This window comes from Bombina bombina, chromosome 10 (genome assembly GCF_027579735.1).
Source record: "Bombina bombina isolate aBomBom1 chromosome 10, aBomBom1.pri, whole genome shotgun sequence".
Taxonomy (NCBI): Eukaryota; Metazoa; Chordata; class Amphibia; order Anura; family Bombinatoridae; genus Bombina; species Bombina bombina.
In genome coordinates this window covers 181129422-181142308 of record NC_069508.1, presented here as the reverse complement: position 1 = coordinate 181142308, position 12887 = coordinate 181129422, and the positions used below count along the sequence as shown (strand labels likewise).

Below are 12887 nucleotides of genomic sequence, written 5' to 3'. Positions count from 1 at the left end.
CAAAACAGCCAGATGAGATCTAGTAAGTGTATTTTCTGCCAAAGTTTATTTAGATGAAAATTGGGCTAGAGTTTGATGTAAAGATTGTTAATTAACTAATCTAAATAAGTAACAGTAATTTTTGGGTTGACTGTCCCTTTAACAGCCTATAGGGAGAGTTGTAATGGCTGAGGTGCTCTGGAGTTTCATCTAATACAGTATTTATTTTCTCTTGATACCAGCACTAGGTTTGCTTTTTCTATATCATTTGAGGATCGGTGAATCTAGAAAAACCCATTAGTAAATCTGCTCTGTGTAATAAACTAGATCACTTGTGTGGTCAGTGAGTATGCAGCACTCTCTCATAATAGCAACACTCTAATAGAAAAACCATATTTATACCAGAAACCTAACTGCTTACACTCTCTATATTATTGTATAAATTCCCATTATACTTTAGTTCAATGATAATGTAGCTATGAATGTGACAAATCCTCAACAAATTCTATTAGTCTCATAATTGTTCCTCTCCACAGAAATCCTTAATAAAGAGTAAAAGATTTAATAAATCTGGAGAGAAATTTAAGCATGTAAAGAAATTAGTAAAATTAGAAGGGAAGATTAGTGCAGAGAGATCAGAGAGATAAAACTTGGTGTCATTTAAAAAATATATATATAAAAATATGTATCCATGTATGGAAAATTGTAGAGATCCGGAGGAGGAGCCTAGACGTGTTGCACGCTGCTCCTCACAACCCTGCAAGTTCTATTAGGCGGTTTGTTCGTGCCTCTAGCCCAAGGGACTGGGAGACAGTACGCTGTTGAGCTGAGAACGCTCGTGGATCTCACAAGTGGAAATCATCACACTTGTACCTGGGGAAATAGAGAAGAACCAGGGGCCTATCTCTTTTGCCTTGCACCCTGAGTGGTGGGCCGTGTAACAAGACATCTCTCCCTACCACCGGTGCTGCGAGAGGGAGAGCGACAACTTGATTTGTTGCTTTGGACCGGATTTCACGCTGTTGGCTGGAGTCTCACGCTGTAGGCTGGAGTCCGACTACGGTGGTTTCAGCTCCCTGACTACTCCTACTGTCAGTGGCTGCTGCTGCGTGAAGGGAGGAGACGCCAAAGGCTCAGCAGTTGGAAAGTATTATTAGAGGCTGCAGCCGTTCTCTTCAATGCGGGTGTCCCAAGTCAACTTATATGTGATCAAGGGAGCTATACATTCAACCGATAAGGTAATACAGAAAGAGTGAAGGCTAAAGGCGAGGCTAAAGGTGAGACTGTTACTATAACATTACTGGACTGGCTTGCTAATCGCTACTAATCCCTGTCCCCTGGACGCCAGCTTAACCCGCTAATAACCCACAGACCTTACTACCCCATACTTTGTCGGATATTCTCTTTGCCCATGGCATTACAACATTAAATCTTAGCTTGACTCTCATCTGATCAGAGGGGCAAGAGCAAGTGGAGAGAAAGAAGGGGAAAATAAGGGAAAGGAGTGGGGAAAGGAGGCGAACATTATGTATTACTCTCTTAGCATGGAGCAACAGATGATCGCATGAGGGGGTAAAATAAATCTGAACCGGCTAACTAAGTGATTTGTTACACTAACTTTATTTTGTTTTTTTCCCTTTCCATTCTGCTGAGTGGTGGGTGGTCTTGGACATTTTGTTGCTTTTTCCCCTGTACCATCTGGCAGTGAGAACATAGCTGCGCTTCTAAGGAGGAAGGCATTAATACATTAAAACTTCCCCAATTGGCTTTAGTATATATATTATTCTCTGTAAACAAGAAATAGTCTATAAAAGGGAAAGAGAACATTTATTGTGTGGTTTGACTCCCCCCTCCTCCCCCCCACTTTTTTTTTTTTTACTTAAAGCTTACGCCTTGACTTCAAACTGACTTATAATTTGTTTATGTAAAATTTCAGATTTTTTTTTTTCTTTTGATTGCTAACATCCCTCTCTAGTTATGCCTAAACAAGGGGGTTTCTTTTCTCTGATGAGCTATATAATAAGGGTTAAAGTTACATAGCAAAGTTGGAAGCCCTGAAATATTTTTTTTCGATTGTTTAATTATTGATCTAAAATACTTTTTTTCTTATCTTAGCTGCACATCCTAAATCCACGTTTAATTTTATTTTCTAAATTCAACACAAATCACTTTCACAATACCTCACTAAAGGGTTTGGGGTTTTCCCCCTTTTTTTTCTCTCCTCTCATTTCACCTTTTTTACCTCACCTCCCCCCCCAGGGTTATCCTGTGGGGAGGGTTTGATTTTTTTGGCGGTTTTTTTCACATTCACACACTACCACAATTTAATGGATACATTTCTTAATTCACCTAATCACTCTCCTCACTCCTCCTCTACCATGGCTGCAAAGTCAAGGGAAAGGAGGAATAAAAACTCAATAGAAACTTCTGCTGAAGTTCATCTCACACCCACTAGTATCACTAAAAACACTGTGGGTTTGGATATGCAGGGATTAGTAGAAAGTATTTCTGGAGCTCTCACCCCAAAATTAGATGCCCTTAAAGATGAAATTAAACAAGATATCACCACTGAAGTCAGGCAATTTTCAAACAGAATTCAAGAAGCAGAAAATCGGATATCAGACCTGGAAGACACACAAGAGTCTTTCAGATCTACAATTGCTAATAATAGCCTGGTTATAGATAAATTACAAAATAAGATTGAAGACCTGGAGAATCGCTCTAGGCGAAATAATATTCAGATTATTGGCCTCCCTGAAAACAAAACTCAGGAAAATCTAACCAAATTTATTTTGGAGACACTGACACAATTATTGGATATTCCTACCCCTCAAGTACCCTTTGTTATAGAGAGAATACACAGGCTAGGCAGTCCAATGTCTAATGCAGGTACAAACCCCAGACCGAGGCCAATTGTGGCTAAATTCCTGAATTTTCAGAATAAAGTAATATTCCTACGACACTACCGTAAAAAAACAACCTATCTCAATAGAGGGCTCTAAAATCTTCCTCTTTCAGGACTTCTCATATGAGACGTCCCTTAAAAGGAAAGATTTATCTCCATTGTGAACTAAGCTCATCAAGCTACTATAATGTACCCAGCCAGGTTAAAAATAACAACCCAAGATCAAACTTATTTTTTTGATAAATCGGGAGATGCAGAGAAGTCGCAGGTAGTCAGACACATTCTCTCAGGAACTAGATAGGGGAAGAAGGAACAAGAGAACCTAAATTGAGATAGGTAAAATTCACGACCTTTAACATGCTGAATAGGCCTGATTCTTTTTTAGTACATGGGAAAGGTTTTAGATCTAATGTTTGCATAAGAGGTGGAGGGGAGGGGGCTGGGTTGAGAGGACAGGGTTTCCCCTTCCCCCAAATTTTTAAGTATAATAATAAAAAAAATTCTTTCCTCTCCCCTTTTCTCCCTTTTTCTTTTCCCTTCTCCCCTTTCTGAAAAGATATGAATAGAGGAGCTGTATTGAATATCATCTCGTGGAATGTAGGAGGTATTGTATCCCCTATCAAACGTAAAGCTATTATAGCACATTTGAGAAAACTGAATAGTGATATCGTATTACTTCAAGAAACACATCTAAGTATTGAGGAAGCAAAAAAGTTAAAAACCTCCTGGGTAGGAAATGTATTTGCTACCCCCAGTCTGAGGAGGAAAAGGGGAGTAGCTATTTTAATTGGGAAAAAGATCAAACATGAAGTTATATCCGTGGATACTGATTCTGAAGGCAGATATCTTCTTCTTAAAATAAAGCTTAATGATATAATTTATATATTCTGTAATGTGTATACCCCTAATTATTTCTGTAGTGATTTTTGGGACTCACTTCAGTTGAGGATGATGCAGTTTGGTCAGGGTAGCCTCATACTGGGCGGAGACTTTAACATGGCCCCACATTATTCTTTGGATAGACTTAGGCAACAACCTAACCCCAGGAAAACTAAAAGGGACAATTTAGAAAGCAAACTATTCGGAACCATTTCCCAAAATCTTGCTCTGAGAGACATCTGGAGGATTCAAAATCCGGAAACCAGAAAATATTTGTGTTTATCAAAAACTCACAAATCTCTGTCGAGAATAGATATTTTTCTGGTAGATGATACTATTGCTAGAATGAAAATTAAAACTGATATTTACTCCATTTGTCTGTCGGATCATGCTCCAATTCTCCTTCAAATTCATAATAGGAACTATCTTGGCCAACCTCGGCGCTTTGTTTTTCCTAAATATTTATATAATAATATTAAATTTAAAAATTGGATTAATGATAAGTATGGCGAGTTCTCACATTTTAACAGAGAATATATTGATAGGCCCGTTATATTCTGTGAATCGGGTAAAGCAGTTCTCAGGGGGGAAATCTTGGCCTATAATGTTATGCTAAAAAAGAAGCACAGAGAAAGAGAGCAAGAAGTCTCTCGCTCTGTTACTGACTCCTACAATCGCTATTTTCATTCCAAAACATCTAAAAACTGGGCGGATTACACCAAGGCCAAAAAAGAAAGAGATATCTTCCTGTTAAAAGAAACCACCCAGAAAGATTTGAGATTTCAAACTAAGTTTTATAGACATGGTAATAAATCATGCAAATTATTGGCCACCCTGGTTAAAAATAGTAATAAAACACTGGTGATACAAAGAATTCAAAAAGGAGATAATATATTTGAAACCCCTGAAGAAATATTAGAGATCTTTTTGGACTACTATAGAGGGATATACACTCACAGAGAATCTAATAAATCATCTAGAGAAAATTTCTGGGAGAGAATAGTTTATCCATCTATAACTATGGATACATTACAGTTTATTAACTCCCCTATATCCGAGGTTGAGATAAATAAAGCTATTCAAAATCTGCCTCTAAATAAAGCCCCAGGGCCAGACTCTCTGCCCAATGAATTTTATAAAATCCTAAGACAACAAATAGTTCCTCATTTGAAGAATCTATACAATTACTTTTTCATGCAGGATACTTTAATTCCCCCTAGTTTTTTCGCATCCTTTACAATGCTGATTCTAAAATCATGGAAAAATTCACTTAAAGAAGAATCATATAGACCAATAGTGCTTCTTAATACTGATTATAAATTATTAGCTTCCATTTTAGCCTCCAGACTGCAACCAGCACTATCCACCATAATTCATAAAGATCAAGCAGGATTTCTTAATAATAGAAACTCAGCAGCTAAAATCAGGGAAATCTTCTTAACTATTGATCACTTTAATTTACTAGAGAATCAAGATCTGATTTTTTTGGATGCGGTGATTATTACACTTGACGCAGAAAAGGCTTTCGATTCAATCCATCACGATCATATATTAACAACATTAGATAAATTTGGCTTTAAAGGTAACATAGTTAAATTCATCGAAAGAACACATCAAAATGTCTATACAAGATTGCTTGTTAATAATTTGCAATCCACAGAAGTAGCGTTGAAGCGAGGAACACGTCAAGGCTGCCCTTTATCCCCACTTCTATTTGATGTAGCAATCGAACCTCTTGCTATCATGATAAGACACCGGATAGAAGGGATTAGGATTAGACAAATCGATTTGAAGATAAAACTGCTGTATGCAGGTGATATTCTTCTTTATGTCTCAAATTCTACTATTAATTTTCCCAAGCTCCTCTCTATTATTGACCAATTTGGCTCATTCTCTGGTTATAAAATTAATTCCTCCAAATCAGAGATTCTGTGGCTAAAGGAGGAGCCAAATTCTTGTTTAGATGCCCAGTTTCAACTAGTAACAAAAGCTTTCAAATACTTAGGGATCTATAGCTCTTCTCAACCATCACTTTGGTATGAACTCAACATAACTACAATTCTTGAAAAAATTAAAGGTAGCATGAAAATTTGGCAGAGTTTCCCACTCTCAATGTCAGGGAGAGTTGCTTTGTTTAAGATGGTTCTTCTACCCAAAATACTATATGTATTACAGAACACTCCAGTTCTTCTTAAGACAAAAGATCTAAGTGACATTAACACAGCGCTACATTGCTTCATTTGGCAGAATAGAAGACCAAGAATTTCCTTGAATAAACTCTCCATGGCAAGGGAACACAGGGGCTTGGCTGTCCCAGATTTAAGACTCTACAATCTTGTTTTTTTATCAAGACTAATACCTGACTGGATATTACAGTCGGATTATTTTACCAATAATATATTAGAGCGTAACATAACCTATCCTTATCTCTCTTCTTCCCTTATCCATTGTAGATTATTACCTAAATCTATTAAACATCTTAAAACTATTTTTACACCGATTCAGGCATTTTGGAAATTATTTATAATGTTAGGAGTAGACTCACATATTCCAAGATTTCAAACGTTCATAGGCAACCCGGAATTCCTGCTAGGTGTTCAATCTTCAGTATTCAAGAGATGGGGAAATCTGGGCTTAGAGAATGTCTCGTCTATGGTGGATACAAATTTACTCTCTATTAAATACTTTAACACACTCAAAGCTGAATATAATCTTTCAAAAGATGATTTCTTTGCATACTTACAAGCAAGACACTATGTTTTTTCTCTGGCCACGGAACACAGATGGAACTGGTCATGGAGAGCGTTTGAGAAATGGATCCCATTAGTGAGAGGGGGAATATATTAAATCTCCCTATGGTATCAGCTATTACTCTCTCCAAAAGAGGAGACCTGAACCTGGGAGACCTATCCCAACAATGAAACAGTTTTAGCCCCCAATTAAATACTAATCAGGGGATGATTCAAAAATCAATTGAAAATGTAGCAATTACAACATAGTCCTCTACTTGGAGAGAGTCCCATGTAAAGTTGCTTTATCTGGCTTATTATACTCCACTAAAAGGAATTAAATGGGGGAATTCACAATTTATAGTTTGTCCAAAATGCTCTCTCTTTGCTGCAGACTTGAAACATATGCTTTGGGACTGTCCCAAAGTAAGACAGCTATGGCATAAGGTTAACCACTGGAAGGTTAGAACACGGAAATCGTCTTATATTGGGCTTTCCTTATCTCATATTATTCTTCTATGTGAAGACCTGGAAGCACACTCTCACAAGAAGTTAATTAATATAATCATTCTTACAGTCAGAAACTCAATCTTCCGTTACTGGAAAAAACCTATAGTACCTTGTTTTTCAGAAATAAAAAACTACTTACTTAAACAATGTGTTATAGAACAATATGCTACTGATATGAACAATGATTGCGATATTCATTTCTTTTTTCAGAAGTGGTCCTTGTATATAAAAAGTTTACCCCCAGGAGAAATAGAACATTTAATGTCCCTTTTCCAGAATTCAGAGTTGGTACTACTGGGAGTATGGTGACCTTGGAGGTTGGACATATATTAGGCTTCTCCTCTCTCTTTTCTTCATAATCCTATTGGCCTTCTCCCGCCTCCCTTTTTTTTTTTTTCTCTCTTTCTCCCTTTCATCTCCTCCCTGTCCCTGTCCCCCTCGGTCCTCTAGCAGGTATATAAAAATGTCACAGTTGAATAAGTTGTAGAGTGAACAGCAACAACATCTTATACCCTCCTCTCTTCTTCCCCTCCCAAGAGAGGGAAGGGACAGAGAAAAGATAGGAAAAAAGATCATAAGACTGCAGAATTAGTCTTAAGTATGCAGAAATACGGGAAGAGAACTAGGCTTTGATATTTACTTGACAATTAACTTAAAGAATATACAAGAATTATTATTGGTTGTGGAATCCCAAAGTAAAATGACTCCATATTCTTGGTTTTTGTATTGTTTTATTGATACTATCGTAAAGTAATGTAGGAACTTTACTTAAATGTTCTTGGTTTTTTTTTATTTTTTATTTTTTATCACTGACTTTAAGATGTCCAAAACTCTACAACTGTCATGTAACATCTACAATGCTGTTAACATACTAATAAAAAGAATTAAAAAAAAAAATAAAAAAAAATTTGCATATTCCAAAATTCAGTTTTGCATCATAAGATTTCAAGTTCTGGAGATCAATACGTTTTTATACTTTCACTCTATGGGGGGTAGTTATCAAGCCGTCAACCTCAAATACGCTGGAATTCCGCAGCGTATTTGTGGCGAGGCTGATTCGCCTTAGTTATCAAAGGCTAGAGACCGGCAAAAGTAGAATTTAGTGACGTAAGCTTCGATCTGCCGGACTCAGTCCGACACAGATCGATTCTTACGTCACTCCAGATGTTCCGCACACAAGTGCGGCACAATCTGACTACTTTTGCTAGTTATCAAAAAACTAGCAGGTACACTCAGCACTTTTCTGGCCCAGCGTACCTGGTTTTCAATCCGCTGCCCTGGAGGGCGGCGGATCCCATCGGAATCAATGGGAGTCTGACCATAGCGAAAGTTCATGTTCGCTGCTGCCAGACATCCCATTGATTCCTATTGGAGCTGTCCACACCTAACACCCTAACATGTACCCCGAGTCTAAACACCCCTAATCTGTCCCCCCTACACCGCCACAACTAAATAAAGTTATTACCCTCTAAACCGCCGCTCCCGGAGCCCACCGCCACTCTAATAAAATGATTACCCCCTAAACCGCCGCTCCTGTAGCCCACCGCAACTATAATATATGTATTAACCCCTAAACCGCCGCTCCCTGACCCCGCCGTAACTATAATATATGTATTAACCCCTAAACCGCCGCTCCCTGACCCTGCCGCAACTATAATATATGTATTAACCCCTAAACCTAAGTCTAACACTAACCCTAACACCCCCCAACTTAAATATTAATTAAATAAATCTAAATAATATTTCTATTATTAACTAAATTAATCCTATTTAAAACTAAATACTTACCTGTAAAATAAACCCTAATATAGCTACAATATAATTATATTGTAGCTATCTTAGGATTTATTTTTATTTTACAGGCAACTTTCAATTTATTTTAACTAGGTACGATAGCTATTAAATAGTTATTAACTATTTATTAGCTACCTAGTTAAAATAAAGAGAAATTTACCTGTAAAATAAAAACTAACCTAAGTTACAATTACACCTAACACTACACTATACTTTAATAAATTATTTCTATTTAAAACTAAATACTTACCTGTAAAATAAACCCTAAGATAGCTACAATATAATTAATAATTACATTGTAGCTATTTTAGGATATATATTTATTTTACAGGTAACTTTGTATTTATTTTAGCTAGTTAGAATAGTTATTAAATAGTTATTAACTATTTAATAACTACCTAGCTAAAAGAAATACAAAATTACCTGTAAAATAAATCCTAACCTGTTACAATTAAACCTAACACTACACTATCATTACATTAATTAAATAAATTAAATACAAATAACTAAAATTAAATACAATTACATAAACTAACTAAAGTACAAAAAATAAAAAAAGCTAAGCTACAAAAAATAAAAAAAATAAGTTACAAACATTTAAAACATATTACAACAATTTTAAGCTAATTACACCTAATCTAAGCCCCCTAATAAAATAACAAAGCCCCCAAAATAAAAAATTCCCTACCCTATTCTACATTAAAAAAGTTCAAAGCTCTTTTACCTTACCAGCCCTTAAAAGGGCCTTTTGCGGGGCATGCCCCAAAGAATTCAGCTCTTTTGCCTGTAAAAGAAAAATACAACCCCCCCAACATTAAAACTTACCACCCACATATCCCTAATCTAACCCAAATCCCCCTTAAAAAAACCTAACACTACCCCCCTGAAGATCATCCTACCTTGAGTTGTCTTCAGCCAGCCGACCCACCGATAGAACCGAAGAGGAGATCCGGAGCGGCAGAAGTGATCCTCCAATGGGGCGCTGAAGAAGTCTTCCATCCGATGAAGTCATCATCCAGGCGGTGCTGAAGAAGTCTTCCATCCGGGCGATGTCATATTCCAAGCAGCGCTGAAGAAGTCTTCCATCCGGGCGATGTCATCTTCCAAGCGGGGTCTTCAATCTTCTTTCTTCAGGATCCATCTTCATCCCGCCGACACGGAACATCCTTCTTCCCCGACGGACTAACGACGAATGAAGGCTCCTTTAAGGGACGTAATCCAAGATGGGGTCCCTTCAATTCCAATTGGCTGATAGGATTCTATCAGCCAATCGGAATTAAGGTAGGAAAAATCTGATTGGCTGATTGAATCAGCCAATCAGATTGAAGTTCAATCCGATTGGCTGATCCAATCAGCCAATCAGATTGAGCTCGCATTCTATTGGCTGTTCCGGTCAGCCAATAGAATGCGAGCTCAATCTGATTGGCTGATTCAATCAGCCAATCAGATTTTTCCTACCTTAATTCCGATTGGCTGATAGAATCCTATCAGCCAATCGGAATTGAAGGGACACCATCTTGGATGACGTCCCTTAAAGGAGCCTTCTTTCGTCGTTAGTTTCGTCTGGGAAGAAGGATGTTCCGCGTCGGTGGGATGAAGATGAATCCTGAAGAAAGAAGATTGAAGACCCCGCTTGGAAGATGACATCGCCCGGATGGAAGACTTCTTCAGCGCCGCTTGGAAGATGACATCGCCCGGATGGAAGACTTCTTCAGCGCCGCCTGGATGATGACTTCATCGGATGGAAGACTTCTTCAGCGCCCCTTGGAGGATCACTTCTGCTGCTCTGGATCTCCTCTTCGGTTCCATCGGTGGGTCGGCTGGCTGAAGACAACTCAAGGTAGGATGATCTTCAGGGGGGTAGTGTTAGGTTTTTTTAAGGGGGGGTTTGGGTTACATTAGGGGTATGTGGGTGGTGGGTTTTAATGTTGGGGGCGTTGTATTTTTCTTTTACAGGCAAAAGAGCAGTTTTCTTTGGGACATGCCCCGCAAAAGGCCCTTTTAAGGGCTGGTAAGGTAAAAGAGCCTTGAACTTTTTTAAAGTAGAATAGGGTAGGGCATTTTTTTATTTTGGGGGGCTTTGTTATTTTATTAGGGGGCTTAGATTAGGTGTAATAAGCTTAAAATTGTTGTAATATTTTTTAAATGTTTGTAACTTATTTTTTTTAATTTTTGTAACTTAGCTTTTTTTATTTTTTGTACTTTAGTTAGTTTATGTATTTGTATTTAATTGTAGTTATTTGTAGTTAATTTATTTAATTTATTTAATGATAGTGTAGTGTTAGGTTTAATTGTAACTTAGGTTAGGATTTATTTTACAGGTAATTTTGTATTTCTTTTAGCAAGGTAGTTATTAAATAGTTAATAACTATTTAATAACTATTCTAACTAGCTAAAATAAATACAAAGTTAACTGTAAAATAAATATAAATCCTAAAATAGCTACAATGTAATTATTAATTACATTGTAACTATCTTAGGGTTTATTTTACAGGTAAGTATTTAGTTTTAAATAGAAATAATTTATTAAAGTATAGTGTAGTGTTAGGTGTAATTGTAACTTAGATTAGTTTTTATTTTACAGGTAAATTTCTCTTTATTTTAGCTAGGTAGCTATTAAATAGTTAATAACTATTTAATAGCTATTGTACCTAGTTAAAATAAATTGAAAGTTACCTGTAAAATAAAAAATAAATCCTAAGATAGCTACAATATAATTAGTATTTATATTGTAGCTATATTAGGGTTTATTTTATATGTAAGTATTTAGTTTTAAATAGGATTAATTTAGTTAATAATATAAATATTATTTAGATTTATTTAATTAATATTTAAGTTGGGGGGTGTTAGGGTTAGGGTTAGACTTAGGTTTAGGGGTTAATAATTTTATTACAGTGGCGGCGGTGTGGGGGGGCAGGATAGGGGTTAATAAATGTTTGTAATTGTTTAGGGGTTAATAATTTTATTAATGTTTGTAAATGTTTAGGGGTTAATAATTGTATTACAGTGGCGGCGGTGTGGGGGGGCAGGATAGGGGTTAATAAATGTTTGTAACTTATTTTTTTTTATATTTTGTAACAGCTTTTTTTATTTTTTGTACTTTAGTTAGTTTATGTACTTGTATTTAATTGTAGTTATTTGTAGTTAATTTATTTAATGATAGTGTAGTGTTAGGTTTAATTGTAACTTAGGTTAGGATTTATTTTACAGGTAATTTTGTATTTCTTTTAGCAAGGTAGTTATTAAATAGTTAATAACTATTTAATAACTATTCTAACTAGCTAAAATAAATACAAAGTTACCTGTAAAATAAATATAAATCCTAAAATAGCTACAATGTAATTATTAATTACATTGTAGCTATCTTAGGGTTTATTTTACAGGTAAGTATTTAGTTTTAAATAGAAATAATTTATTAAAGTATAGTGTAGTGTTAGGTGTAATTGTAACTTAGGTTAGTTTTTATTTTACAGGTAAATTTCTCTTTATTTTAGCTAGGTAGCTATTAAATAGTTAATAACTATTTAATAGCTATTGTACCTAGTTAAAATAAATTGAAAGTTACCTGTAAAATAAAAATAAATCCAAAGAGAGCTACAATATAATTATTATTTATATTGTAGCTATATTAGGGTTTTTTTTATAGGTAAGTATTTAGTTTTAAATAACATTAATTTAGTTAATAATAGAAATATTATTTAGATTTATTTAATTAATATTTAAGTTGGGGGGTGTTAGGGTTAGGGTTAGACTTAGATATAGGAGCTAATAATTTTATTACAGTGGCGGCGGTGTGGGGGGGGGGCAGGATAGGGGTTAATAAGTTTAATATAGGTTGCGGCGTGGTCCGGGAGCGGCGGTTTAGGGGTTAAACTATTTATTTAGTTGCGGCGAGGTCCAGGATCAGCAGGATAGGGGTTAATAACATTATTATAGGTGGCGACGGTATAGGGGGGCAGGATAGGGGTTACTAGGTATAATGTAGGTGGCGGCAGTGTCCGGGAGCGGCGGTTTAGGGGTTAATACATTTATAAGAGTTGTGGCGGGGTCTAGGAGAGGCGGTTTAGGGGTTAATAACTTTATTGAGTTGC

At 36.1% G+C, this 12887-nt stretch overlaps 1 non-coding gene across 1 annotated transcript; it reads right to left on the bottom strand.

The window, feature by feature from the left end:
* Nucleotides 1-453: 453 nt before the first annotated feature.
* LOC128641470 (U5 spliceosomal RNA) lies at nucleotides 454-569 on the bottom strand. Its single transcript, XR_008399501.1, has one exon. It is a non-coding gene; the product is annotated as a U5 spliceosomal RNA (small nuclear RNA).
* Between the last annotated feature and the right edge of the window lie 12318 nt (nucleotides 570-12887).